This window comes from Lactuca virosa, chromosome 4 (genome assembly GCF_052849685.1).
Source record: "Lactuca virosa cultivar CGN04683 chromosome 4, Lactuca_virosa_CGN04683_v6, whole genome shotgun sequence".
Taxonomy (NCBI): Eukaryota; Viridiplantae; Streptophyta; class Magnoliopsida; order Asterales; family Asteraceae; genus Lactuca; species Lactuca virosa.
In genome coordinates, this window is record NC_136429.1 from 454,148,728 (window position 1) to 454,165,460 (window position 16,733).

At 38.0% G+C, this 16,733-nt stretch overlaps 1 long non-coding RNA gene across 3 annotated transcripts; it reads left to right on the plus strand.

Moving 5' to 3' along the window:
- The first annotated feature begins 13,880 nt into the window (after positions 1–13,880).
- On the plus strand, positions 13,881–16,266 carry LOC145109134 (uncharacterized). Of its 3 annotated transcripts, XR_013708789.1 has the most exons (6): positions 13,942–14,516; positions 14,618–14,935; positions 15,008–15,444; positions 15,575–15,619; positions 15,705–15,790; positions 15,894–16,266. It is a non-coding gene; the product is annotated as an uncharacterized LOC145109134 (long non-coding RNA). The 3 variants fall into 3 exon arrangements; XR_013708790.1 differs by having other exon boundaries at positions 13,881–14,547; positions 15,008–15,619; XR_013708788.1 differs by having other exon boundaries at positions 13,886–14,516; positions 15,008–15,619.
- Positions 16,267–16,733: the final 467 nt, after the last annotated feature.

Below are 16,733 nucleotides of genomic sequence, written 5' to 3' on the forward strand. Positions count from 1 at the left end.
TGATAATTGGTTTTTTGTCCCACCTTGTGACATCCCCATTTTCACGGCCAGAAAAGATCGATTTTGTTTATGCTTTATAAAAATCAGAGTATCTCTTTTAATAAAAATGTTGCGGAATTTGTTCCCAGTAAAACATGATAAATACGTTATCAAAGCATTTCCGAAGAAAAGTATTTTTATTCATTTTAAAACATTTGGGATGTCATCGTCAATACAGAAACATAAGCATAAACAGAACTTACATTCATTATCACTAGTGATTTATATCTCCTTAATCTCTCAGTGTAATGTGACTTCATATCAACACCTGTGATATCAATAAACTGAGTGGGTCAGGTTGGGAAACCTGATGAGTACATAGGGATTTCAATCCCACAATGTTATATCATATATATAATTTAGAACTCACAAAATATACAATTTCACCATATATGTATAAGCAACTCTTATCCCACCCCGTCGATCCTCACAACGAGACTATCCATACTCTCAAACCTAAGACTAACCGTTTTACCTAATCCATACTCCCGGATCAGAAATTAACGGCTTTACCTAATCCATACTCTCAGATTAATGACGAATGGTTATGCCTAATCCATACTCTCGGACTAGGGACGAATGACTAATCCATACTCTCGGATTAATGACGAATGGTTATGCCTAATCCATACTCTCGGACTAGCGACGAATGACTAATCCATACTCTCGGATTAATGACGAATGATTATGCCTAATCCATACTCTCGGACTAGGGACGAATGACTATGTCTTACTCCATACTCCCGGACTAAGGACAACTGACTATGTCTTAATTCATACCCCCGAATTAATGACAGTTGACTATGTCCAATCCATACTCTCGGACTAGGGACAATCAATGTGTCTAATCCATGCTCCCGGATAAATGGCATATACTAAAGTTCTATTCTCTGAGTATAACTCACTTGTACTCGTAAGAAAATACTACCCAATATTCCTCATAATTAATTTAGGTCTACCCTTTATCCTAAATCATCATATATAATCAGGTATGTTCTTTAACACGTATTTCAGGCAACATCAATTAACTCGCACATAAACATATAATTAATACTTCAATCAATACTTGTATTAAAATCATGTTCATGAAAGGGACTATGCACTCACCTGATACGGTGGTGACTCGATACTTGGACAGCACTTCGTTACTCTTAAAACAATTTCCCTCGACAAAACCTAGTATCATTACCACTAGGGTTTAGTTCAATATTTACCGAGACTAATTTAATAGTCTAGCTGTTATTATTATTATATAAGCGTTAAACAACACTATATAACTCATAATAATAGCTCAAATAATTATTTTAAGGTCCTAATAATGTTACTATAATTAATTAGAAGCTATATTAAAAATAGCGTAGGCGTAGCTCACTTACAGCGGGTTTTTCGCAAAACCGGGCTTCGCTGGAGCAGCGTTTCCAAGCCGAAAGACCCTTTTTCTCGGGACTTCGGGAGCCTCGGGGCTTCCTTCAGGTGCTAGGGGGTTTACCTAGGCTTTTAGGGGGGTTAGGGAGCTTAGAGAGAGAGAGAGAAAGAAGAGGGTTGAGGGGTGAGGAAATGAGGGAACCCGACACCTCTATTTATAGGGTGAAATCCTGACGGACTCACCGAGTCGGTTCACGGACTCGCCGAGTCGGTGCCACGTGTCATCACCTGATGGCTTTTCTTGGGGAGAAAGCCTTGGCCCATATTCAGCCACGTCACCCCTTTTACAGCAGCACCCTGCCGACTTCTAAACCCTGTAACTTTCTCATACGAGCTCCGTTTTTGACGTTCTTTTTTTCCACGCGTAGGTAAAAACAAGATCTACAACTTTCATTTAGACTCCGTCGGCTAATTCTCGACCGATCTTAAATTTAACAGTACGAGGAGATTAGACTGCTAAATGACCGCGAAGAATTCGTAACTCCTTCATACGGACTCCGTTTTCGTATGTATTTTTACCGTTGAGTTCCTATTAATGAGATCTTCAACTCTCATTTAGGTCGCGTAAGCCAAAAACCGCTCGAACTAAAATTCGAGTTTCGGGTTGTACACTGCTAAGCCGAAACTTTGAAAAATCATAACTTCCTCATACGAAGTCAGTTTTGGGCGTTCTTTTTATGGATTTTCTCTTTTTAACATACTCTACGACTTTGGTTTAGACTACTAAGGCTAAAAAGTCTTCTATCGTAAATTCACTTTTTACGCTTCCCGGTGCCGTGCCGGTTTTGCTGTAAAACTTCGACGGGCCATAACTTCTTCGTTATAACTCGGATTTCGGCGTTCTTTATATGTACGGAACCCTTGAGACATATTCTACAACTTAGTTAAGATTATTTATTCTAAATAATCTTTTGTCGAAAAGTCGTTTTCGACCTATATTATCTCTAATTTGACTAGCCCGGAACCACGGGCGTTACAATTATCTCCCCCTTAGGATGATTACGTCCCGCAATCATCAACGAAACAAGACAGTATAATGACTCCATACGTTATCTCTTCATCCTAGGTAATAATCGTAACTTCTTTGTTCCTTCGAATGAGTATCTAACTCTTGGACTCCTTAACTGCAGGCGGCGCTCGATCTCGCTCCCGCTCTCTGTCTCGTGTTAGACCTTTAATCACGACCTTTGATTCACACTCCCGATCCTTATTGGGGACTCCTTCTTCTTCTTAACAAACTTAAGATAAGTTCTTTTATTACTACAATGGAACGATGTGTCAAATTCTAATGACCTATCATCTTATGTTGCAATGCTTAGACTCAGGTCTCTTAGAGTCTTCCAGAACAGACTATACTTTCCTTCATGTTCTAATCTCATCTTAAAAGGTAACATTTCTAGCTACAAGCAACCGTCACGATACCTCTACTGATCGCTTTGATTAACTCTTCTGGCTTAAGTCAGGTGCTACATCGAACTTGGTTCTCGGAACCACGTAACAGACTCGTCGTAGTCGGACACAATTTGGTATGACCATTAGGGTCGGAATAACAATCATCTTCTTAGTCATTACCGAAACGATGGTAACGACATATTTGAATAAAACGGAATCAATTACTAGCTTCTTGGTAACCTTGTGACTTTCCCTGATCCAAGTGTGAGTCCTGTGCTTCTGGTAGTATAGGCCTCTACTACCATTCACACCTACTCATACTCGTCCCAAGTATTGTCTCGCAGTTTTTCCAAGTCACCATAAAATAAAATCACACAACAGATTAACACATTGGATAGCAAAACGAAGGTTTTTATATTATTCCTTGAAACGATTACATAGGTGTTCAAGTTCACCCTAGACTATGCCTCTAATAGGCTACACCATAACAGACTATCTACATGGCTTCTTCATAACTTGATCTTCATATATCCATCCTCACTCCTGATTCCTTGCATCGTCTGCTGCTTCGTCTAGGATCATATGGAATGCTCTTGCCTTCGGTTTTGGCGGCACATTTGGTTTTGCTGCTTCTTCTCTCCTTGGGAAGTCTTGCTTGAAGTGTCCCTCTTCACCACACTTAAAGCAGACTTCTCTCTTGGTTGTGCATTCGCTGGCGTAATGACCAGTTTTCCCGTATTTAAAGCACGTCATCTCTTTAGAGCATTTCCTAATGTGCTTCTTTCTGCACTTGTCACACCATTGCATTCCTTCTTCGAACTTCTTTGAACCAGACTTCGAGAATTTTCTCTTCTCGTCGGACCTTGAGGATACTTCAAACTTTCTCTTCTCGCCAACCTCCATCTTGCTAGCGGCTCTTCCCTTGATCATATCTTCAACAGACTTGGTAGCCCAGATAGCTGCCTCCAGAGTAGGTGCCTGACGTACTGGCACCGCATACTCCCATGGAAGTCCCTTTGCGTACTTGTCAATTTTTGTCAGCTCGTCCGGGACAAGGCGCAAAGCAAAATCCGTCTTGTCTGTGAAGTTGTTGGTGTATTCATCGATGGTCATGCTTCCTTTCTTCAAGGTTAGGAATTGGTTCTCCAGCTCAAGCAGGTTTTGGGCTGAATAGTACTTACGTTTGAATTGCACCAAAAACTCTGCCCATGTCAGTTGCAGGGGCTCATTGGGTCTTAAAGTCTTCCCCAGGGTGTTTTACCAACGAACAACACCTCCTCGGAACTGTCGCACTGCAAACGTGGTCTGTAATTTGCCTCTGCAACCACACGTCATGAAGGCCAACTCCATCTCCGAGATCTAATCCATAACTCCGATCGGATCTTCCTTTCCAGTGAAAGTCGATGGCTTGCAAGTTAGAAAATCTTTGTACTTGCATCCATTCCTCTCGACTCCGTCATCTTGATTAATCCTCCTAATCACCGGTGCATCGACTTGACCAACGGTCCCATTGTAGTTCCCTTCCTCTGACTGCCCATCATTCAGTTCGGGCTGCTCAATAGGCATCGTAAGTTCCTCTCGATGTTGTTGAAGTAAACGTCTTGTCTCCTCCATTTGACGATCCAACATCATCTGGATCATCGCTTGCACTCCGGCCATCGTGATTGGCTCAGGATCGGCTACTACAACAGGTATTTGCTCAATCACTGGAGGTTGATTCCTGTTTCCATTCGCGTTCCCGACTCCACTTCGGGTTCTTGCCATTTCGATCTATACACCAGATCAGATGTTCGGTGCGAAATTACGAGAATTAAGATAGGAAATATTTTATTAACGATTGACGTGTAAATCTCCCTATTACTCCGAAAAATTACATGCCAGTTCTAACACCGTAATTAAACGTTTAGAAACCTGAACACATAAAGTTTCCAGATCCGGTCGGCAACAGACCATATATTCGTTCGTATAATGCATATCATAAATCATTTAGCACATAAAAGCATGTTAGGCATTTTCCCTAAATAAGCTAGTGCTTGTGTCTATTCAGGTGTATTACCTAAATCCATTAGACACACTCCTCACAATCATTCCTTAGCATTCTAAGTTTAAGTCTAGAAATAAATCCATATTCCTAGTTCGCTTAAACTAATGCTCTGATACCAACTGTGACATCCCCATTTTCACGGCCAGAAAAGACCGATTTTGTTTATGCTTTATAAAAATCAAAGTATCTCTTTTAATAAAAATGTTGCGGAATTTGTTCCCAGTAAAACATGATAAATACGTTATCAAAGCATTTCCGAAGAAAAGTATTTTTATTCATTTTAAAACATTTGGGATGTCATCGTCAATACAGAAACATAAGCATAAACAGAACTTACATTCATTATCACTAGTGATTTATATCACCTTAATCTCTCAGTGTAATGTGACTTCATATCAACACCTGTGATATCAATAAACTGAGTGGGTCAGGTTGGGAAACCTGGTGAGTACATAGGGATTTCAATCCCACAATGTTATATCATATATATAATTTAGAACTCACAAAATATACAATTTCACCATATATGTATAAGCAACTCTTATCCCACCCCGTCGATCCTCACAACGAGACTATCCATACTCTCAAACCTAAGATTAACCGTTTTACCTAATCCATACTCCCGGATCAGAAATGAACGGATTTACCTAATCCATACTCTCAGATTAATGACGAATGGTTATGCCTAATCCATACTCTCGGACTAGGGACGAATGACTAATCCATACTCTCGGATTAATGACGAATGGTTATGCCTAATCCATACTCTCGGACTAGGGACGAATGACTAATCCATACTCTCGGATTAATGACGAATGATTATGCCTAATCCATACTCTCGGACTAGGGACGAATGACTATGTCTTACTCCATACTCCCAGACTAAGGACAACTGACTATGTCTTAATTCATACCCCCGAATTAATGACAGTTGACTATGTCCAATCCATACTCTCGGACAAGGGACAATGACTGTGTCTTATCCATGCTCCCGGATAAATGACATATACTAAAGTTCTATTATCTGAGTATAACTCACTTGTACTCGTAAGAAAATACTACCCAATATTCCTCATAATTAATTTAGGTCTACCCTTTATCCTAAATCATCATATATAATCAGGTATGTTCTTTAACACGTATTTCAGGCAACATCAATTAACTCGCACATAAACATATAATTAATACTTCAATCAATACTTGTATTAAAATCATGTTCATGAAAGGGACTATGCACTCACCTGATACGGTGGTGACTCGGTACTTGGACAGCACTTCATTACTCTTAAAACAATTTCCCTCGACAAAACCTAGTATCATCACTAGGGTTTAGTTCAATATTTACCGAGACTAATTTAATAGTCTAGCTGTTATTATTATTATATAAGCGTTAACACTATATAACTCATAATAATAGCCCAAATAATTATTTTAAGGTCCTAATAATGTTACTATAATTAATTAGAAGCTATATTAAAAATAGCGTAGGCGTAGCTCACTTACAGCGGGTTTTTCGCAAAACCGGGCTTCGCTGGAGCAGTGTTTCCAAGCCGAAAGACCCTTTTTCTCGGGACTTCGGGAGCCTCGGGGCTTCCTTCGGGTGCTAGGGGGTTTACCTAGGCTTTTAGGGGGGTTAGGGAGCTTAGAGAGAGAGAGAAAGAAGAGGGTTGAGGGGTGAGGAAATGAGGGAACCCGACACCTCTATTTATAGGGTGAAATCCTGACGGACTCGCCGAGTCGGTTCACGGACTCGCTGAGTCGGTGCCACGTGTCATCACCTGATGGCTTTTCTTGGGGAGAAAGCCTTGGCCCATATTCAGCCACGTCACCCCTTTTACAGCAGCACCCTGCCGACTTCTAAACCCTGTAACTTTCTCATACGAGCTCCGTTTTTGACGTTCTTTTTTTCCACGCGTAGGTAAAAACAAGATCTACAACTTTCATTTAGACTCCATCGGCTAATTCTCGACCGATCTTAAATTTAACAGTACGAGGAGATTAGACTGCTAAATGACCGCGAAGAATTCGTAACTCCTTCATACGGACTCCGTTTTCGTATGTATTTTTACCGTTGAGTTCCTATTAATGAGATCTTCAACTCTCATTTAGGTCGCGTAAGCCAAAAACCGCTAAACTAAAATTCGAGTTTCGGGTTGTATACTGCTAAGCCGAAACTTTGAAAAATGATAACTTCCTCATACAAAGTCAGATTTGGGCGTTCTTTTTATGGATTTTCTCGTTTTAACATACTCTACGACTTTGGTTTAGACTACTAAGGCTAAAAAGTCTTCTATCGTAAATTCACTTTTTACGCTTCCCGGTGCCGTGCCGGTTTTGCTGTAAAACTTCGACGGGCCATAACTTCTTCGTTATAACTCGGATTTCGGCGTTCTTTATATGTACGGAACCCTTGAGACATATTCTACAACTTAGTTAAGATTATTTATTCTAAATAATCTTTTGTCGAAAAGTCGTTTTCGACCCCTATTATCTCTAATTTGACTAGCCCGGATCTACGGGCGTTACACACCTCTAGAAGTAAACAATTCACACTAAAACCACAAGCTATTTAAAATAGGATTAAAAATCTTGCAATCTTTGTCCACTACCAATAAATACAAGTGACAAAATTTATGAGAAAATGTCAAGTCATCTATCCAAATATCATGCCAAAAGAAAGTATACGTAACGCCTAGTTCCCAGTATGAATTTATCTTTGCAATTGTTATATTTCCTTGGAGAACTCGGAGAGTTGGAAGCCTCCACTCGTCGAGTAGAAGTTGTCTTGACCGCGTGGTTTCATGAGGCAACTCAACGAGTTGAGGTGCCTCAACTCGGCGAGTTGGCCGCTCAGGAGGAAACCCTAATTTTAGGGTTTTGCACCCTATTTAAACACCTTAAGTCCCAGGTGTTGACCTCATTTCCAGCCTCCATAGCCTCTAACCCTAATCTCGAAACCCTAAAGCCTTTTTGAGTGTTGTGAGATCTTTGTGAGTGTGTTTTGGTGTGTTTGAAGCTCTTAGAAGAAAGAGAAGCTTGGTGCAAGGTGGTGATTCAAGTAGGAGCCTTCAGATCTTGATTCTTTGCACCATTTCTAGCATATTTCGGGTATAAAGTTCTATCCTTGCTTAATATTTCATTAGATCTCTTTTGGGTTAGTTTAGATACTTTTAGCCATGTTTGGGTGGTTGGTGGGGTTGAAGGATGTCCCAAGTGCTATTCTTCTAGATCTATGGTCCTAATGAGCTCTTTTGGCATAAAGGTGTCAACTTTATGGTCTTAAGGGCTCCATGCATTCATTAACTCCATCTTATGGCTTCTTTTGAGCATTTAAGATTCTTCTACGTATACTTGAAGGTAAAATTGGAAACTTTACGTGGTATTTCAGCTCTTTGGGCCAGATCTACAGTTTGGGGTTATGCCTTTGGCGATTTAGTGCTTAATGATTAAGTCCTTACCCTTTTAAGCCTATGGTTTGGGTTTTGAACCCATTTCGGTGGTTCTTAGGGGTAAAGTTGGAAACTTTACCCTTCTTGAGGCTATTTCAGTTAAGATCTAAGTCATGAAGCTCTTAGTTTCATTAAGGACAACTTAATGGATTAAGATGTTGAATTTCTGGTGAACTCGACGAGTTTATGGAGGAACTCGGCGTGTTGGATTGATTTCTCCCGACTTTGCAGACTGATATATAAAACTCGGCGAGTTCATGGATGAACTCGGTGAGTTGAGTCAACTCGGATTGTTGACTTTGACTTTGACTTTAGTCTTTGACCAAATTTGACCTATAAGGGGCTTCTGGGCATTTTGTGTTGAAGTTGAGGAAATCTTTTATGTTTAGGGGTTGAGTTGAGTCGATATTCGGAGTCGGAATCCGTTTAGCTACCTTTCTGTACTCGAGGTGAGTTTCCTTACCGGGTTTAGCGGGTCGAAGACACCAAGGCCGACCCATGTTTATATTATGTTGTTAGTATGCTAGTTGTCTTGTGACTCTTGCATGTGCTTGTGTTATTATGTATTCCGGGCTAAGGCTCGATGTCGGGCAGGGCCTGATGGATATGTGTACGCTATGTATCTCTTTGATTATTGCATGTGTATATGTTATTTTATGTTGGGCGGGGCCCGTTTTACCGAGCTCAGCTCGATGCTGGGCAGGGCCCGATGCCGGGAGGGGCCCGATATCGGACGGGGTTCGAAGCGGGGCGGGGCCCACTATATGTTTATTATATGTTTGGTATGTGGTATTTTGGGGGAACTTACTAAGGTTTGTGCTTACGGTTTTTAGTTTATGTTTCAGGTACTTCTGGTTCCAAGGGGAAGAGCTCGGGATGACTACATCGCACACACCACTGGGATTCCGCACATGATGTTTTACTCTGATTTTATGACAATTGATACATTGGTTTTTATTTGAGATGATTGAATGATATTGGAATTACTATTTTATCTATTATTAAAAACAAAATTTTTGGGACCATATTTTTGGATGTTATAGTATCATTAAACCAAACACTAGAAACTGTACCTAATTATGTAATATTATAGTTGTGGTAAGACCATGTGTCAAACACAAATGAAACGGATATGATTCAGATCAGATAAATTCAACTACTAATTAAACTATAAATAGAAAAGTAACAAAAGGGATGCGTTTAAATTAATTAAGTTGGACTGGAAACGAAACTAAATTGGAAATTAGATCTAAAGACAAGAAATATAAAGATGTTTTTACATAGATTCGTTTATCTCTTTCAGTTATGGTGGATTCCAATGAAGTGCAATAAATATTATTAATTATTCACCGATTTCAAATTAGTTAGTTCTCTTGGTTCGCCTAACTATCTTTAAAATCATTAAGATAATTAACACAATGGTCATGCAATTAAATATTTAAACAACTATTATTAAGTTCGTATCATGAAAATTTTGATTGGGTGACTGATCCCAATTGTCATGGTAATCAATTTGGTGTATAGATTGGTTGTTTAATGCAATCATACACATTAAAGTTAATTACTCTATTAACCATACCCTAGGATTTGGTCAATCTCTACTCACAATTGTCAATGGTCATTAACAATTATAATTCAAGCCAACAAATTAAGATTGGTCCTAAACTCAATTAAATCAACAATAGGTAACAAAGATATCAAGAAGAACACATATGAATCTTTAATCAAACAAACATGATAAATTAAATAAAACTAAAAATCCAATTAAAGGAATCACACCAAGTCTTTAAGGTTTCATATACTCTAGTGAAAGCAAAAGGGTTTTAACCCATAACCAATAAATAAGAACATAAAACCATCAAAATTGAATGGCTAAACATGATCATAAAGCAACCCAAACGGAAATCATAATGCTCCTAGCTTATAATTCTTCAAATCATTGCTCCAAAGTGCTTCTTCAGCCTTGAATTCGCCCTAAAAGGGTTTTTGGACGTTAAAACCGACTTCTGATTTCGTTGTGTCTATCTTTAGGGTTAAGCTCGTTCCCTTTTAAATATTCATAAAACCGCACCAAACGCATCGTGTTCCAGCTGGGACATGTGGCATACTAGAATATTATGCATTCTAGTCGATTTCCTCAGCTCAGACGTGTCGCGTAAGTGATGCCGACGCGTCGCCTTTACTGGTATTTATTATTATTCAATTTGTGGTCTTTATCAGCTCCATATCTTTTCTTATTATTCTTATCTACGAGTTTATCTATAAAACAATAATTTTTACAATAATAAGTATCATTTAGCTTAATATATATTGAATCAAAACATATTTTCTTTATATATATATATATATATATATATATATATATATATATATATATGTATATATATATATATATATATATATATATATATATATATATATATATATATATATATATAACACTCTAAATTTTCAAACAAAATTTTCATTTTTAAAACCTCATAAAACACAATCTCATATTTATCAAAACCCAAATGTATAAGTTGTTCAAAACACAAGACAACAAAATGTTTGATAATGTCCCAGAATCCTCAAAACATAATCTCAAGCTGGTGTGTACAATCAAGTCGTCGCCTTCCCGCGATCCTGAGAGGTACCTGAAACACATTTCACAAAACACTGTAAGCACGAAGCTTAGTGAGTTCCCCAAAATACCATGCACAAATAATTAGCCTCTCATGGTTATATCTCGATAAGGACCCTCCGGTCTCACAGCTCGGGTCGGAACCTCCAGTCTGATATCTCAGTGAAGACCCTCCGGTCTCACAACTCGGTTTGGACCCTTCGGTCCTAACTCAATAATGCACATAAATAATATACAACATAAATCACAAAGACAGAATGCATGATATTACATAACTCAGAATAAGCACATAAGACCCTCCGGTCAGTAACTCAAATAGGACCCTCCGGTCAATAACTCAAATAAGACCCTCCGGTCACACAATATTACCACTCAGGTAAGTATAGTGAGAAGACTCACTTCGTACGTAAGCAAGTAGGCCTTGTACTCAACGATCGGTCTAGACTCCGCCTACATATCATAATCATCTCTAATTAACACTTTATAACAACAACTCTAAAGATGTTAAGCTAACCCCTTTTTCTAACTCTCGGAAAGGGTGAAGACCATTTTACCCCTCTATGGTCTCCATAATCCATAACTTGACCAAACCCTAAAAGTCAACGGAAGTCAACACTCGAGTCAACAGTCCATGTTGACCCAACTCGTCAAGTGCATCTATGCGACTCGTCGAGTTCCTCCTGTTCTCAGAAAAATATCGGGAAAGTTCAACTCAACTCGCCGAGTTGTCTCACCAACTCGCTGAGTTCATAACGCGTCCAGACTATCGGGGAAAAACCTGAACCAGCTCGTCGAGTTGGCTCACCAACTCGTCGACTCCCTTCAGTCCATTCTCTCATTCAGACGTTTTTAAGCAAAACTAAGGCCCCATACTCTAGATTTAGCCTCCCAAGGCTGAAATAACACGTAAAGATGCAAACTTTACGTTCATGCATGACATCTAGGGCTAAGTTTGCCAACCCAAAGCTCAATAGAGGGTTTAAGGCATGAAAGTTGGCCAAAGCTTGATAAAACTTGAATCTTTTGGCCTAATGGACCTCACATTGTCCAGATATGAAGTCTCATCTTCAAGGCATGCTCAAACAACTAAAGGACTCAAAGAGAAGATGGAAATGGCCATAAACTCCCTAGTGAAGAGATCTAACAAACAAATGGTCAAGGTGATACCTTTTTTACCTCCAAATGGCAGCTAACACTGAAACAATATCGGATCCAAGGGCTCCTTCAAGTTCCAAGCCATTTGCTCCTCAAACTCCTTCCAAGAATTCACTAAAACGCACACTTTTAGTCTTTCTCTCTCTCTCTCTCTCTCTCTCTCTCTCTCTCACAGATGATAATAGCTCGATTAGGGTTTCTCTCAGCGTGTTAAGGTGGTGAGGGGGGCGGGGTAAAGGACTTAAGGTCCTTTAAATAGGGTGCAAACCCTGAAAATTAGGGTTTTCACACTCATCTCCTACTCGTCGAGTCGGGTCCCCCCAACTCGTCAAGTAGACTCTAAAAATCGTGCGGCCATCTCAATCTCTACTCGGGGAGTTGGGGCCTCCAACTCGTCGAGTTACCCTGACAATATGAATATAATTTAATTAAATATTATACCTGGGAGAGAGAGAGAGAGAGAGAGAGAGAGAGAGAGAGAGAGAGAGAGATAGATAGGTAGGTAAGTAATATAGATAATACTTGAAAGGTTGAGAATGCAAAAACGAATCAAAACCATCACAATATCAAGATCAATGGTTAAAAAAATAGTTCCATATATTTCAATCGAGTAAAGTAATGTCCTAAAAATGAAAATTGATAATATACGTTACATTGAGTGAAGGATATATGGTTGATTACAATTATGGGATAATTTCCTATTATTTAGCTATAACCGATGTCCCATTCTTTTCTCTCTTTCTCTTCCGCATCTAAAAAGAAAAGGAAAAATCAAACCTACTTCTTCATCATCTTAATTCACACACAACGAGTCTACAACCCTACCACCACACCTACATAACCGAGCCGTCGTAAACCAGTGAGATCACAACTGCGATCAGTCGATGCAACCACCACAAGCCTATACTTACGATCATCATCGAGAATCACCCTTCATCTTCTCCACACTCTCCGCCAAACACCACCACTGGATTACCCTTCATATCTGTATCGATTCAAATAGTGGGAAGAAAGATGGGCTTCTTTTGGAGTTGACTTGCGATTTAGATTCAAATGGGGGAAGAAGGTGGGTTTCCACCAGAACTTTAATCATCACCAAAACATGCATAAATCATAATCAAGTATAGAGAGAGACACTAAGAGAGGAAAATCAGAATCTAATGACTTTGATTTACAGAAAAAAAAATGGGGCAGAGAAGGGCCTTTGGTCGGTATGTCGCCATTCATACCCGTGTCGATTCAAATGGGGGAAGAAGGTGGGTTTCCACCTGAACTTCAATCATCATTACCACTTGTGCAATCAGAATGAAAATAGAGGAAAAGAAGGTTTTAAACCTTTGCTACTAATTTCGATATACAAAGAAAAAGAGAAGAGAAAGACCTTTGTTTGGTCTGTATTCACACGTAGGTAACCCACACAAAAATTGAGCACAAAATTAATACAAGGTTGATTTAAGAATTGAGGTAAAATACATGGGTTTTTCTAGGGTTTTTCCTATTTTTTAACCTAACTTTTAAACTTTTTATTGTTTTCTTTAATTTCATTTAGTTTTCTATTTAGGTTTTTCTTTTTTAGAAAATGATGCCTTTGATTTTATTATGTATATTTTTGTTATGCGTAAGAAAGCCAAAATAAAATGGTATCTATTTCATTTTTTATTTTCATTTTTTATGCATTTTCATTGATTTATTTACCTTTATGAGTGTATATCTTTACCATATTATAAAACATATTACACATTTCTTGAAAATCAAGAGGTACAAATGTTACTACATCTTATACAACCCTTTTAAGGTTAAAGATCCCATCCAAGTTGGATTGTAACGTCTCCATTGTATTGTAACCTCTCCATTATAAAAAGCAAAAAGTAAAATACGACTCCTCATCTTGAAGCCCTCTTAAACCCTAGATGTCCTCCGCCTACTTCCCCAGCAACAAACTACCACCACAAACGGGTGTTCTCTGTTTCTTTCTCCACCACCACCACCTACTCTACGCCCTCGCACCACCAACAGCTAGCTCCAGTCAGCCACCATCTTCAATTGTTGCTACCATCCATGCCTCCTCTACAACCTATAAGAGGGTCATCAGACATCCCTTCCCCCAGCAACCCTCACGTGCTCACCCAAATGTTCTCCCTTCATTATCGAGGCGCTGGAATTGCATTTCTACCTCCACCGGTGTCCGCTACCCACTCTGTTGCTCCGCCTCCCCTATGTCTGATAATGTTACCCTCACCCTCTGTTCCGAACTCTGCCATCTCCTATCTCTCATATATCGTTGGTAACCATAAAAAACAACTCTCCTGGTAACCTGATTAGGTAATTACATCATACAGGTGTTTGTTATTGCTCAAAGGGAATGTTTGGATTCTTTCTTTTTTCACAGGTATAAAGTCATAATTTTGTAACGTAATTAGGTAATTACATCACTCTTTTTCACTTATTTTCAGTAATATATTTTCAACTAATTGGTACGTTGTATTACAGAACTTTGTTTTCAGCTATGTTGCTCTACATAAGCTTGGAATTACATAACCAATCCCCTACTCTTCCTTCTCCAACACCGACCGCTACCAAGTCATACATGAGCCATGTTGAATATCAAATTCCCTGAAGGTCCATTTGTTGGTTTTGGTGAGGTTATTGTTATTTTCCTATAAGTTTCCCTTACATTCATTCTTTCTATGATTTCTTTAAATATGACAGGTGTAGCTGATCATTTTGAAGGAGTTGAATGACATTATGAAAATATGATATATATCATCTATGTGAGAACATATGATTTTGTGCTTCTTGAAAAGAAAGGTATATTAGTGTATGTTCTGTACAGTTTGATCTTTTTAAAAACGTAGTTAACATTATAAATCCATTATGCAGGCAATGAAGAAACAAAAGTTGACGGACACTATTTTAACAGGATTCCCAACTCTCTTTAACCTAAAAGTTTTGCAAGTTTTAAGAATTTGTAAAATAAATGTTTAATTGCTAATTTATTTCATTTCTATAAATGTCACACATGTTTAATTGTAAATTAATTTGAAATCTGCCACACAAGGAAATAGGTTGGTTCTTAATGGCATTCTTGAGCTGATTTGGAGAGATAATTGTCCATATGGGACATGATAGGACATCCTCCTCTTTGTTCCATAAAGTTATACTTAGTTACTTATGGAACCTATTCGATGTTTTTTCAGTTTATATGTTCACTGTAGTGTCATGACATCGTGATTTGATGACTCTATTTTAGTTTGATAAACTTCGATTATTCCTCTTCTTCAACATCATCAGCATCATCGATGTCTATTTGTATCATTGTATGTACCTCTGCTTTTTTTTTTTTTTTTTATAAAAATCAATTTTCTTTTTGATTAATCTTGCATCTTCATTACACTATCATTGTTTACATATTACAACATCCTGATTTAATTCTCTAACCTATTATAGCATCTTGATTTTCCACCATCAAGACGCTTATCATAAAGCAAACAGGTACATTTTCCTTCTTCAGTATTTTCTATATATTACTGAAATTGCATTGGTTCACATAATGGTGAAATTTGCATTGATAATGTAGATCAAGTTTATCATGCTTTACTAATTCAAGCCACACAAACATTTTATTCTTGGTGATAATTATAAAAAGGCTTCAAACTGTTCAAGGTACCTAAATTGTAGCAACTTTGATTTTATTTCGATTTGGATGTAATTGTTTAGTCTTGTTTTTTTTCTTTTCATTTAATTTGTTTGTTTGGCGTTTCTCTAGATACCGCTTGAGGATTAGTATTTCACACTCTATGTCGGCTACCAAGGATTCTATCAACTCTTGGAAAGCTCATGACGGTTATTGCAGACACCGTTTACGAAAGGGACCGAACACGTTTACTTGCTAAAGTAATGAAAGCGTGTTTCGAAAGGTTCTTATTGGTTGTACCTTTTGGCGGTTGATTGAAGATGATTTTAAGTAGATTAATTTTTTTTCAAATGGTGATGGGTACTTGCTACTTCCCAGTTAGCCGAACAATATCGAGTAGCGAGTAAACGTGTTCATACTTATTTTTACAAATTACATTATGTTCTAGCATTAGACAAATGCAAAATAAATTGTATACCTATTTATATAGACATAAGTTTTAATATCCACCGTTTGCTCCCTAATAGTTCATTTTCTAGATATTTAATTATTGAAAGATATTTTTGGAAAGAATTTACAAGCGCGATTTCTTGAAGGAATTTAGATTTTCTTTGATGGTAAATGATATTAGATATGGCATGCTTTCTAATTTTATTTTTATTTTTATAGGAAGTAATACTTGCCGCCCGACGACCGAAAGATATTATTTGCGAAAAAAAGCAAAAAACAAAAAACAAAATAAAAAAATTATTCACCCCCCTCCCTAATCGAACCCCGCTGCATTGCGCGGCTATATATATATATATATATATATATATATATATATATATATATATATATATATATATATATACACTAGGCGACTCCCGCGTTGCGCGAAAATAGAATTATATAGTTAAAATAATAACTTTTACCAAATTATTATTTAATATTTCTACTTTGAAACAAAATGTTAGTAGTAAAGCAAACATA